The sequence below is a fragment of the Mytilus californianus genome, unplaced genomic scaffold (genome assembly GCF_021869535.1).
Source record: "Mytilus californianus isolate M0D057914Y unplaced genomic scaffold, xbMytCali1.0.p SCAF_3, whole genome shotgun sequence".
NCBI lineage: Eukaryota > Metazoa > Mollusca > Bivalvia > Mytilida > Mytilidae > Mytilus > Mytilus californianus.
In genome coordinates this window covers 97,388,367-97,403,210 of record NW_026262679.1, presented here as the reverse complement: position 1 = coordinate 97,403,210, position 14,844 = coordinate 97,388,367, and the positions used below count along the sequence as shown (strand labels likewise).

At 31.8% G+C, this 14,844-nt stretch overlaps 1 protein-coding gene across 5 annotated transcripts in view; it reads left to right on the top strand.

Moving 5' to 3' along the window:
- Positions 1-5,897: 5,897 nt before the first annotated feature.
- Positions 5,898-14,844, top strand: part of LOC127733304 (C-terminal-binding protein-like) — a 31,277-nt gene continuing 22,330 nt past the window's right edge. For 2 of the 5 annotated variants that reach the window (XM_052242674.1, XM_052242670.1), the window contains exons 1-2: positions 5,898-6,119; positions 14,103-14,254. The gene's annotated coding sequence lies outside the window, so the exon portion shown is untranslated. Of the gene's footprint in view, positions 6,120-6,707; positions 6,732-6,821; positions 6,879-14,102; positions 14,255-14,844 lie in introns of those variants that run through there. The other 3 variants (XM_052242671.1, XM_052242672.1, XM_052242673.1) reach the window with 3 other exon arrangements.

Sequence of the window (14,844 nt, the reverse complement as noted above, 5' to 3'; positions counted from 1 at the left end):
AAAGTTCAGTGGTTGTCGTTGACTTATCATGTCTGTCATATTTATTTTTCGTAAATTGTTTTGTTATAAATTATGCCGTTAGTTTTCTCTGTGAATTTTAAGTACGGTTGCCTATTATTTCTTACACCCACTTCATTTGAACTTTGGTGGATAGTTGTCTCGTTGGCAATCATACCACATTTCCTTATTTTTATACCACCGAGACTACAATATGTGTAAATGTAACAGTAAGTTATGTCCGCTAGTAGATATTTTCCCCATTCAAGTCCATGACCATAATTTTACTAGAAAAGTAAGTCCCAGGATATATTTTCCTAGGAAAATAAGTGTGTAGCTAGTAATCTATGTCTGGCACTTATTGTCAAAGGAAATTTTCAAATTTGTCTTAAACGCTTCTGAAAATGACTAAATCATAAAAATCTAAATATTTGAATAATGGAAAATCTAAATTCCTAGTTATGAAAGTCTGTGAAATCAATTTTTTTAAGAAAAAATTTTCCTATAAAATTTCAATTCTTTTGACATTTTCTAATATTAATTCAAATTTCAAAAGAGTAACAAAAGTGTTTCTATAGTTGTAAACATGATAAAAGTCTATGATTTAATTTTTCCAGGAAAACAAGTCCGGTGTAAAATCCCATATTTTAATGAGGACACTGTATTAAGATAGTAGTATAATAGTCCTAGATTTTAATAAAATAAGGAAAGATTATGTATAACAACGATTAAAAATATTGAAACATAACTACAAAACATTTCACTGTTTACATGTAATGAATTCCTTTAAGTACAAAGAATTTTCATAGTGAAATAAAGTAAAGGACATGGACATTTTTACTTATGAATATTAAGGACATGGACGAGAAAACCTAGGAAAATTTGTCTAATAAAACAGAGAATGGAAACGGAGACTGTGTGAAAGAGACAACAACCCGACCAAAGAGCAAAAAACAACCAATGGGTCTTCAACACAGCGAGAAAATCCCGCACCGGAGGCGTGCTTTAGCTGGCCCCTAGACAAAAATGTATACTAGTTCAGAGAAAATGGATGTCACACTCAACTCCGAAACATATAAATGAACCAAAATTAAAAAAAAACATACAAGACCAACAAAGGCCAGAGGTTCCTGACTTGGGACAGGCGCAAAAATGCGGCGGGGTTAAACATGTTTTGTGAGATCTCAACCCCCCATACCTCTATCCTATGTAGAATAAATAAGGGCATTAATTACTGACATCTGACTAAAATGCTAGTAAAATCTGTATGTCCGCCTGGACACATTTCACCAGGACTTATCTATTACATAAATACAATTGTATAGTAGTATTAGGTATATAAAACAACATTTTTTTTATAAAGAGGAAGCACCAAGAATAGACGCCAGAAAATGAACGTATGGTAATTATAACATGCACACTTCAACCTAATAGACATTAAATTCAAGAAATATAATGTGAAACCAAACTGTCCGTTGGACTTCACCCATCACAAACAGAGGATCTTCCTCGTCATACTCAATAACTGTCCCGCATTAAGAGACGTTTGATTTGTATATAACTATCATACTTTAAACAAAAGTACAATCGATAATTGTATTGGAGAAGTGGCAGGAGAATATTCATCCCGTTTTGTATAGAGACGTATATGTCTCTGGTTTTGTATAACCATACTAACCTATAATGGTTTACTTTTATAAATTTTGACTTGGATGGAGAGTTGTCTCATTGGCACTCATACCACATCTTCTTATATCTATAATCCTGAAATTGAGACAATTTTTTAATTATTTCTTAGAAATGACTACAGCCTGGGACTGTTATACTATATTTAGTATAATAGTCCCAGCTACAGCTAAGATGTGAAAGATAAAAAAAGAGAGGTATTATGTGATACTTTTGCAACAATGCTCACAAAAAGACTCAAACTGACGAGAAGATAGAGGAAGCCAACAGAACGCAGAACAGATCACAGGACAAAACAGTCACAATAATTATTGTTTCACATTTTTCATGTCGGAGCCGGCTTTTATAGCCGACTATACGGTATGGGTTTTTCTCATTGTTGAAGGCGTTACGGTGACCCAATATAATAGATTGTATCTTCGTCATGTGAACTCTTGTGGATAGTTATTTCATTGTCAATCATACCACATCTCCATATTTTTATACAGACGAAAAGTCATAATTCAGTTTTGGGATAATTTCTCATTAATTAAAACACACTACTTATTTCTTTATTTTTGTATCTTTCATTAACTATTGTAGATTTAACAACATTGTGAACAGAAGTTGTGGTATACGAATTTGAAATGCTAAATTCCAGTACCGTGAACTTGGAGGGAGGTTCGAAAGTCAAAACAAACAAGAATGTACGTACATAAAAAAAAAATCAACCAAAAAGTGAACTGGACCAAACCTCCCTCATTGCCCTTGGGTCCGGTCCTGCTGAATAAAACATTTTACATGAAAAGATCCGTATTAGTTTCGGTGGATATTTTTTGTTAGTTCTGGACAGGCGAACTACAAAGACAAGTAACGATAATAGCTTACATTGGTTTTTTTGACAAAATGAACTAAAAATAAAAATTATCGTATAGCTTCATAATTATTCTATAAAAATTTTTTTTCAATCTTATTAGAATTTAGATCGATCGCAACTCGCGTGCTAGTCTTTCTAAAAATTCGGGATGGACCTCAGGTGCTCAAAAAGGGTAAACATTTCCTACTCTTCAAGTGTTACACCTACCGTGTTGCTCGTGATAAGCTTGAAAAAATCCGGCGATAAGTCGCCTTCGGTTATATCATGAAAGAAAAAAAGGGCCGGGATTGTGGCCACGACGTGCCATTCGCGATACAAATTTTCCAAAGCGATGGACCAACTCATAATCACGGGCGCCCGTAAACTTTTCGGAGAGATGACGTTCAGAAACCTTGGTTCCACAGCTTCCTTGTAAGCAATAGGTTGCCAAAAACCATCTTACAAGAAAATCATGACGTAACATACAAAGCCTGGAATACCGTATACATTAACTGGAAGATTAGCACTTCATATGCCACTGATGTGGCGATGGAAAGTTGCTGCTTAAACCGACCCTCATATTCAATATTTTGGTATGAGCCAAGATATGCAGTAGACCTAACCTGGTGTGTGGTATCATGGCTTTTTGTCCAACTCAATGGGATAGATATAACAGCTTCATGTCACGGTGTACTTTGAGGTTCTGACAGCATCATGTGAGTCAAAACTTCCCGTCCTTCATCGTGACCGACCTATTTTGCAGAACCTGCACAATGAACTATATTTGATTTGTTCTTATCCTCAACATGCATAAGATATTGGCCTTTAGACGTTAGGCCTATGTAACAAAAAATTTGTTCCGGCGTGACATTTGTTCCACCGGAACAACTTTCATAGGAAATATGTTCCACCGGAATTTATATTACAGAAAATAAGTTCCAGCACTGTAAAATTTGTTCCGGAACTAATTTTTTGACCAAATGTGAAATAAGTTCCAGAACAAAAATCACAGCTCCATGAATTTTGTTCCAATATTAAAACTTTTAAAAAAGTGAAATAAGTTCCTGTGATATTAGTTTTTAACGAACATATTTCATAGAAATCAATGAATATAAGTTCCGCTCAAACCTATTTCACAGAAAATAAGTACCATTGCAACATATTGCACAGTTAAATATTTTCTTGTTACACTTAAATTATAATGCAAGCTGGATGCTGTACTGTGCTTGCATGGGGGTACATTTGCAATTGAAGGCATGACTGTAACTATATGATGACGATAAGAAATAAAAGCGATGGTAATGTATCATAATTTGTATTCATGTTTTATATGGTATTCCTCCTTGTTTCCTGTTAACTGTCATACATGTACTTACGTCATCGCACAGTTTCAAAAGAGTGTGTCTTTTGTTTCTTTATGTCTTTTAAAATAACTGATCAGTCACTTTGGCCTTTTCAAATTAGTACACATGTTCATCTTTAACTATACTTTTTTCGGAATTATTTTTCTTATTCTACTCTTTTCTGGCTCATAAGTGTCATTTTGGTATTTTTATGTAGTATTTTATTAAACATACTACATACTCCACAGGATCCAAATTTGATGTTTACACTTTTATTTTATTACATTATCAATATAATACATGTTTTTATAATGCACTTGAATGATGAATTGAAACTCACTGCTCAGTATATAAGATAACTTGTTTAACCAGTGGAACATATTTCACAGACAAGGAACTTATTTCACCAGGTGGGGAACAAATCTCACAAACCCAGAACTTATTTCACCAGGTAAGGAACAAATCTCACAAACCCGGAACTTATTTCACTAGGTAAGGAACAAATTTCACAAACCCAGAACTTATTTCACCAGGTAAAGTGTGGAACTTATTTTATAGAGATGGAACAAATTATATAGAAATTATCTGTGAAAAAAGTTCTCCCAGAACATATTTCCTGTGATATTAGTTCCACTGGAACTTTTTTCACAGGAACAAATTTTGGCTCACACCTACACCAATCAAAAAATTAATCTTTCATTTGAAATTCGCCTTTTTGTATTTTTAAATTTGGAAAACTCTTTTACGAATTTTTTTCCACCTTTAATCAATTACTCCCAATCATTATCAGCATCGCGGTCCATGAACTATGTTGAGGCCTTGGGTCGTAAGCTGCAAATTGTTTGCGCAGTGATTGTTTGTTTGCCTCACTGGAACTTGATAAGGGTGACGCTACGCCACTGTTTTTGTTACGCAATTACTTACATTCATGACCATCATATACATAGATTAACACACCTTCATTAATTTATTAACTATTTTTTGGAAGGACCGATTACGAAGAAAAAATTGTACGCCTACTCCACGGACGATAACGGGTATATAGTGAAAACCGTATCTCAATATTATGCTTCATTCAAATAAGATTTCCTATAAATTAAGGAATATTCATACATATCCATTTGACAAATACGTATCCTCGTGTTTCACAATCTATTTTTTGTCTCTAACATTAAATAATTATTGTTTATTTTGATTAGTTTTTCTTTTAGACTTTTTAAAACCCTGGACGATTTAGAAAATGACATTTTGTACCTTGGTGGACTATTATACTAAAAAAATACTATAATAGTCCCATATTATCATATTGTAAAGACATCTGTAAATTGTTGAAACTGTAAATCAATTGAATTTCTTTATATGTCTTATATGCCGCTTATTCTGTCGTTGATTTACTACGACTCCTTTTATTCATTGGTGTATCTATAAAAAAAAACCAGTAGAATTTAAGACAACCTACTTATGATCTTCAAGTATTACTAGAATTTAGTAAGTTGAACCAAATACTAATTGTAAAATTCTTTAAATTGAAAACTCAACGAAGGCGCTGAAAATCTACACAATCCATGAAAACCAGCTGTCTAGTGAAAGGTTAGTTAGCCCAACTTTGCTGATCCGTGATAATCATCCACAATGATCCATTTTTTAAAACTTTAAAAAAACTGTTTTTGTTACGCAATTACTTACATTCATGACCATCATATACATAGATTAACAAATACGTATGTGAATCTAAATAAAAATGAAAAAAATAACCCGGGGAAGATTGTTAAAATTGTATCACATGTTAGCAATGTGATAAAAGAATTTGAGTGCAACGCATTTTATAGGAAGTTAAAATGGCGGGAAATAGTGCGTTCTCAAGTCGTATTCGAACGCAATCTAAAAATAAAAAAAGTTAAAATAACATTATATTTATTTAATTCATTTCAGTTTGTTATTTGCATTCAAATTGTATGTAAAAATAAAATTTAGAAGGATATTAAATAAAAAATGTGTCCTCCGAGATTGTGCGAGATTATATTCGGCTTGGATAGCCTATCGGAGAGCACCGGTTTGTTACGGCCTCCAAATTACTCGTTTTAAATCACTTTAAAGGGGGAGTATTTACCCACATGTGCACATGTTTTACAATTAATAATTTCTGCATCTATAGACACCTGATAAGGTGAGATATTGCGAGAGATATATGTTATTTGTGTCGCTGAAGTTTCATAGGATCATCACCTCTATTCTTTGTCTAAAGTGCTAATGGATAGGTGAGCTAATTTTGTTTACTTTCATCTGTAGTGACACACTTTCATTATGTTCACTTACATTTAATTATCACGGCTTTCATTCAGTTCCCCTTATATATGATTAGATGTAACATTTTTGTTAAGACACTGAAATACTTCTGATTTGAAAAGGGATGAAATATCTGGGTCAACCATTTTGAGATCAAAGGCATGCCTCAATGTATCGGATATGCACATTTATAGTTCATAATCACAATATTTAATCAATTATTTCATTTCTGTCTTTAATTTAATTAAAATCAACAACAAATGCACATATCTTAGGTTGTTCTGAATACAACAAATGCCAGAAAAACAGAAATTGAAAGTCGTTAAAAATTAAATGGAAGGACAAGTTGGCATTTCGTTTCGGTGCAGTTTATGCAAATGACCCCCAGCAAAGTAGAAGGGTGTCCATTACACGCCAACATGGATTTATAAACTATTTCCTGTCATTGTTTTGTTGATGTGTATTACACAGTGGCACAGAATGATGTCTGTTATAGCTGATAAAGTAACCAGACCATTGCAGACAGATAATCAAATGATTTATTATAGATATTGATTAACATGCTAAGTTGTATTGATGTTTTAGTATGTGGTTTATTTTTGATCTGATATGCCATTATCTAACAGTAGTGTACTTTTCTTGATTGGTAGTCATAAGATATGTGTGTAATATACGTGTGTATCTTTTTGAAGATCAATAAGTTCTTGTGGTTATAAAGACATGTTTATCATGTGAGTTGATATTGAATTGATATTAGTATCTATATTTAAGTTGTTGCAGGTTAAGTACATTAAAAGAAAATATTTAAATACAGATAAATCCATAAAATGGATTATCAGTTATTTAAATGGCAAATATATTGTACAAGCTATCTGCAGGCTATTCAGATTTAGATGCAATGATTTTCTTGTGCAATAGATTAATAGTACTAAACAATTTTGTAATTTTTTTTATTGATTTAAAATAGTAATTTAAGTAAATTATATAGCAGTAATTAAATACCCACTTGAGGATATATATTTGGATTCACAGTTTCTTTATTGTTTATTATTGGATAGTGACAGACAGATGATAAATACAATTTGTTCTTTTCAGGTTGCATCACTTATGATAAGATTAGCTTAATACTTACATGCATGCATGGAATTTCTAGAGTAAATAAATTTAGACCAACATGAAAAATATTTTCTGAAAGAGACTTGAAACTCTGAACATTTATAGAACTTTAAAACTGATTTACATAGGTACAACTGCATATTTTGAAGAAAATAATTATAAACTTTTAATTTTTGTCCTTGTTTTTACAGCAGTGACTCTTTGAACTAGGGAATAGAAATAATTGCTACTTTTCTAGAAGTGACAAAAGAACTTGCATGAAAATGCAGTGTTTTCCCTAGATGGTTTATGCATAGTGGTGCCCCCATGCATTAAATTTAGGCCCCCATCCTTTTGATTTGAAGTACCCTATAACTCAATATAGGCCAACATCCTTCAAAATTCATGACCACCTGCCTTTCCCCTATCTTTCAAACAGTTTATAGGGGAAAACACTACATAAACTTGAGATCTTATTCTTTTTTCCCCTGGACCTACCAATTTTATGAGGTGCATTGTAGATTATGCTTATTCTTTTTGCCGCATTGTACCTTGATTGAAGCATAGGAGTACCTTGAAAGTTTGGAATTCCTCTGAAACTACTGTAAGAAGTCATTTGTCCCAGATGCCATTGAAACTACTTTGAACTTATCATAACACTTAGTTTTTAAATAGTTGCTGCTCTGAAGTAGTGGTAAAGGCAGACACTTTTGCCCCTTCAGTTGGAAATCACAATTCACTTGTCTAAAAGTCGGAATTGAAACTAAAAATAATTTTGAACTTGATATTATAAATTTAGATAATTTATTTAAACAACTTTAGTGTTAAAATTATTTGTCACTGGAAGAAATTAAATTTGAAGCTTAAATGCATTGGGACCCTACTTTTACATAAGTAACTAACTGCTGAGGAGTCCATACATTGTGTACATTACATTTGTGTATATGTCCAACATATAGTTTTCAAAAGTCACCAAAGCAGCTGAAAACAACATTAAAAATGGATTTTTCAGACAGATAAATAAAATCAGCAAAATTATATTATTCTTAAATACTATACTTATGCCAATATTGCATATATCTTGTAAAAAGCATGATAAGGGGAAAATGATTTGATAAAATTGGACTCTGTGGGTATGTCCCAACATAGAGGCGAACTACTTGATACATTACTGTTAAAATGGTTCAGAATTATAGATACTTATGCAGGAACTATTTTAACACTAACATCAGCTTATATGTGTACCTGTATATAACCTTTTAAAAAAGATTAAAATTTACTGGTCTGAATAGATCTTTGGTCCAAAGTACCATTACTGGTATTGCTGTTACACTCAGCGTTCTAGAATTCCTATGCAAGTAATTCTAAGGGAAGATGAATGATTAGAAGAACATCTATGATGTACATTGTACTGTGAAAAGTTGAACATCCTCATTGATGTTTCAATGTAAGGAAAATCATGCATCTATCTTAAAGTAAAGTTTTCTGTACCTTTTCACTTTTTTGATTTTATGAAATTCTAGAATACTATATGTTTAGTTTAAACATATTTTATTTGCTAAATATCAGCAAGCAAGTGATGCATAATCCGTATTTAGAAATTTCAGATTCTTTGTAAACACATGATGTACTGAATATTACTTTAATTTACTGTTTACAGTTGTACATAAACTTTTTAACTGTTTGTAAGCTATGACATTTATTGGAAATGAAAGAATTTTTGGGGTATGCACATAAGTAAAAAATCTCATGAAATATAAGGAAATATTCCAAGAGGGTGACTGTAGGAAAACCAGGTTGGCTTTATTTCACTTTTGAAGGCTTAGTTTCAGAAGGAAAGCGTCTTCACCCATGCCATTCAGTAGCATGAGCCCCGACATGTACAAATGTATAATTGGAAAATGTCCACACTGCATATATGAATTACAATAATAAAACTACACATTTGACAACTACATGAACACGTAGTATAGTAACATGTAAGATGACATTACATGTAAGTTTGCAATTTCAATATTTTGGTGGTATAACTGCTTGCATATTCATGTGTTATATTACATTATCTTATTTACAGTGGCTATATAAATAAACATATTGGAAACACTTATAGGTATTGACTTTTTATTTTGTGAAAGGTAAATTTGTAAATACCTATTGTTTCCATCTGGCAAGGGGACCCTGATATTGTCAGATAAACATGTATCATTATGAAGGCTTTTATAGACTTGGGATGATTTTAGAGCTTGACCTATCGTATGGACACTTGTCTATTGATGACGATAGTTTGTTTTCCTATCTTTCTTGTGTTATTTTTTTTTTTTTGATTGCTGTTTCATTGCTGCTTCACATCTCCTTTAATTGTTATTTTTTTTAAACAATTCAGAAAGGTTTTAAATTGATCTTTGAAATAGGTGAACATTGTACATTAACATTCTGATGTAACAAGCAGCTGTAATGAATTTTGAAGGCATTTGCAAAAAGGTCATGACCTATTGAATTCAATTGTTAAGTAAAAGCAGATTTTTGAGTAGGAATGATATGCATATTTATATGCTGATTGATTCTGTCTGAAAACATGATATGTATTGTAATGTTCATTATAAAGAACTTTTCTCCCTATAATTGATATACCATATGTACAATGTGTATTGCTACACTAAGTTTTTATTTTGTAAGCACTTTGTGACTTCAAAATGAAATTGTTTTTATTCACTTCACTGTAGCTACAAACACAGGTGCATGTATGTAATATGAAATACATGTACATGTACGCATGTATTTGTAGATAAAAATTTATATGCGCCTACAAAGTCATTAGACATCTGTAATGAAATATGCTCGGAACAGCTACAATTACAAGGACATGATTGAGTAAAGGTTATTCACTTTAGACTTATTTTTGTATGTGTCACTAAAGGTTGGAGGCTGGTGGCCACACAGGCTTTTACACCCAAATGTTTAGGGATAAATCTGCAACACTTCAAGCAAACTTTTGCTAGTAGAAAAAGTTATATAAAAAAAAGAACCAAACATTGAAATGGGAAAGATTGCTAAAAACTGTGACAAGTAAATATACAAGATTAACAACTTATTAATTTTCAATTCGAAATGAATTAAAATTTACACTGACTTTCTCCAAAATCTTCTTTTTATTCCTTTGTATTTTTTAAAATTATGTGTCCATTCAAATAAGATGGACACATGTTTACATCTTAAGTGATTTCATTATTTTTCATATCACATTGAATGGCTTTCACATACATTTAAATCCAATCGTGTACATTTCCACATGTATATTTAATACAATTTATGATATATTATAGTTTATATTGTACAACACACAAGGAAATGAACACTTCAATTGTTGACTAACATGAGAAAAAGGAAGTTGTTATGGACCATGAAGAAGTTCAATGCACCTATTACTACATATATAATTTATTATACCAAGAGAAAAAAGACACATATCTACATTTATTAGATCAATGGTTGCCATTATTAAAAACTGTCTTCACATTAAAAAAGAAATGATAATATGCTATGGTGAGATTTAAAAAGGAACAAAAGAAAACACAACTAAATGTTAACTTCATTTTTCACTGAAATTAAAAATAAATGTGGAACTAATTCAGCTTACTGCTGTCATCAATTTAAAAAAATCATATTTTCACAACTCCATTTTAAACTCCCCTTTGTAAAGGTGGAATCTGTACTTATATATGGTGGTTTCTTTGTACTGGTCTCGAAGGACTGTCAAGTATAGTTTTAAAAGTCACTGGGTATCAAATTATGGCAGGGTTGCATGCAGTGAAAATCAATCTTATACTGAACATGGAGCATGCTGGTGCAAAGGGGGGATTTTCAGGGGTTACCTATTTTTGCATGTACATTGTATTTGATTTTTTCATTTAAATCTTACAGTTGTCAATCCAGAGCCATCATACTTTATTTTGTTATTTTATAAACATTGATGTTGTGCACCTCACTTCAGGTACACATTTGGGGAATGTTAGTAGATTTTCCTGATGGTGAAACTTGTCAAAATTTCAATATATATGCATTTCTGGACAAAGGTTACCCATTTTGTAGAATCAAATCCTGCTTCTATCTCCTTCAAGAGCCATCAAACGTTCTAGAGTACATATGCATATATACATTTTCAATATGTAACTTTCCTTTGAAACTTTGGTCACTTGCAGCATCAACCTGGATGGGAGATTAAATGTTCCATTTTTTTGTAATCAACTCCTATAGGTAGTTTCAATCCATATCCTAATTTTTTTTTACATTAAATGTTTATATTATACACATTGAAAATATGCATGTATGCTCTTCACTGTTTGTGAAGGGGACTGCAGGTACAATTGGATAATTTCTTACCTTCAGCTTTTCCAGGTGGTGTAACTTAGTCGATTTTAACAGATTCTCTTGATATAAGATATAAACTATTTTGATGATTTTGTTTGTTTTAATTGGTATCTGTTGGGAGACTAGATTTTTCATAGTTTTGTCAGTTGATTTGTAGACATCAGTTGATTAAACTATTTATAGCCTTTCAAATTACAAGTCAAAAGTATAGCAAAGAGTCTTTGACCCAATTGTTCTTCATGTTGGAAGTTGTCTTTTTGCTACCAAATATCATGACTATGTTAAATGTTTTGTTATTATATTAATTGCTATATATGATCTTCAGGAAAGAAAAGTCTATAATGACTTGTACATGCATGGACTTAACAATTATACAATTTTATGTGTTTATATTATTTCAAGTATCATGTTGTTGTTAAAGAAGTTTTAAATTTAAAACTTTTAGAAATTGAACTAGAAAAAAACAATAATGATTGTTATTGATATTTGAAAACAAATGCTGACAGTTATCACAAATGCATTTATTTAGAAAAGCAATGACACTTTCCTTTATACCTTGGATTTACTCATTAAACTGTGACATGTTCGGAATAATTTATCAAGGTAAAAATTTTGTTCCAAACGGAACATGGGTAGGTCGATAAACCTTATTCCTTTGTCGTGTTTTGTTGACACATTGACAAATTAAAAAATATGTGACAAAAAATAACACAGGTAAACACAGTTTAAACTTGTCATATCCGTGTTTTAAGGTGATCATAAAGAAAATGAAAGAATTGTGTATGTTAAAAATAATTCTTTTCAAAAAGAAGATGTAGTATGAATACACACTGAAGTAATAAAAAAATGTAATTGAATTAATAAGTCATACATCATTGGAATTTTTATTTGAATTTAGTTTGCTATTTTGCAACGTACAACCAGTTTTTCTGATCATTTTTGGAAAATATATATGTAGATTCTTATATCTGTGAGGGTATAAAAGAGAACAATAGAAAACATATAATTAACACTTTAGCAGCATTTAGATTTTCCTCCTGGATTTTGATACAGAGGTAGACATACTTAGTAACACCAGTCAGAAACCTTTGAAGCATTCGGGTTTAGAAGGTAATCAGGTGTGGAATCTTTACAACTATATTTACAAAGTTATAAGAGCATTGATCTGCATATCTATCGTGATGATAATACATTTATGCATTATAATTTGAGCGACGTTATCTGGTTACACAGAGTGCAAATATAGATGGTGTGTAACTTGTAAATTCAAATGTTATTGACTTTTTTTGTTGAATGTACTACACAATATGTAAATTAATTAGTAATGTTTATACGTTTATGATTAATGAAATTTTTTAAGCATAGATCAATTTATCTTGCTTTGGTTTACATGTCTGTTCCTGATGACTTCATGAGAAGTTTGCCAAATTGATAATAAAAAGGAGGTCAATTTTAGGAACATTTCAGTTGAATTGACATACATGTGTAGCCTACAAGCATCACCCATCAGTTGAATTGACATACATGTGTAGCCTAAAAGCATCACCCATCGGTTGAATTGACATACATGTGTAGCCTACAAGCATCACCCATCGGTTGAATTGACATACATGTGTAGCCTACAAGCATCACCCATCAGTTGAATTGACATACATGTGAAGCCTACAAGCATCACCCATCGGTTGAATTGACATACATGTGTAGCCTACAAGCATTACCCATCGGTTGAATTGACATACATGTGTAGCCTACAAGCATCACCCATCGGTTGAATTGACATACATGTGTAGCCTACAAGCATCACCCAAAATGTTCTGTGTTTGCAAGTTGATAATAAAAAATACACTTCCTTTGTAAATATCTTTTTTGTGTGATACCTAAGATCTATATTTATGAGCAAGTATGAGCCAAACAGCAGGTCAAGTTTTTGTGCAAGTTTGCCATATTTCTGAATTAAATGTTCGTTTCCTGACTTGAAAAGAGATAGCAATGTTTTATTGAAGTACATAGATTTCAACCTTTATTTTTGCAAGCCCAAGAAGTTATAAACTGCATTTGGTTTGACCCAATTTTGGCCCAGATTGTATCTCTCCTTGACCTTTTTCACATCTTATGACCCAAGTTTGTTTTGCACATTGTTCTTGAAAAAGATAGTTAATGATATTTGAAAATTGGTGTATCATTTGTTCTTAATACCAATAATACTGTGTGTACAGTCTTTAACACAGTTGCATGCAAGTTTGAAAGTTGCTTGTTTCACTTTTCAAATCTGTTTAACAATTGCATGCAACTTTTCAGCTATGCCATATTAGAGATCATAACTTAAGGTTAATGCGGGTCATGATTTCATCAACAAAAACGCATGGTGGAACAAAATTTCCAAAAAAGTTATAGGAATGCTACTAGGAAAAAGGAAGTGTTAGTTACAGGATTATATCTCTTGCATGAAATATTATTCATTTAGTTAAATGTAATAATTTTTATGTTTGTAGAGGTTTTACACAAAGAAGATAAAAGAAACCAAAAGTCGGTCATGAAGACCAGCCTTGTAAAAAGTGGGCATATCTAACCATATTGCCAGAAGAATAGTTGAAATCAGTGCTGAAACTTCATCCGAGAAAAACATTTAGGTGATACAAGTCAGGTACTATACATTTTATAATTTCCAAAGTCTTTTAGACAATGTCAAATGACCAGGGATATTAGGTGTTTGTAAAGTAAATGGTAATTCTTGATTCGATCAAATATCCAATAGAAATAAGAAGGGCATCAGAGCTACATTAGCTGATCCAGACGCAATACAACTGTAAGAGGACATAATACAGGATCAATATATGAAAACACCAATTTTATTACGCCTTTATTAACCAATGACTTAATATAACAAAAGCAAACTAAGAACAAATACAACTGCAGGAAACTAATACAGGTTCAGTATGAACTAATTGGAATAGTTTTCATTTAAATGCCAGGAATGGAGAATAAACATAAAGAAGTTGCAAATGAAATAAACAATAGACCATCATCCATCTGCATTCAACACCATATTTCTTATTAGAATGACTAAAACAACATGGGATAGGCACAAGAACCTGTGGTGGGGTTTAATAAGGTACTGGAAATTCAGAAATTTTTGCATGCATTTTATTATTACCATTGTTGAACAGTAACAAAATTTTTATTTTTATGCCCCTGCCGTAATGGAGGGGGCATTAAGTTTTACCCTTGTCCGTC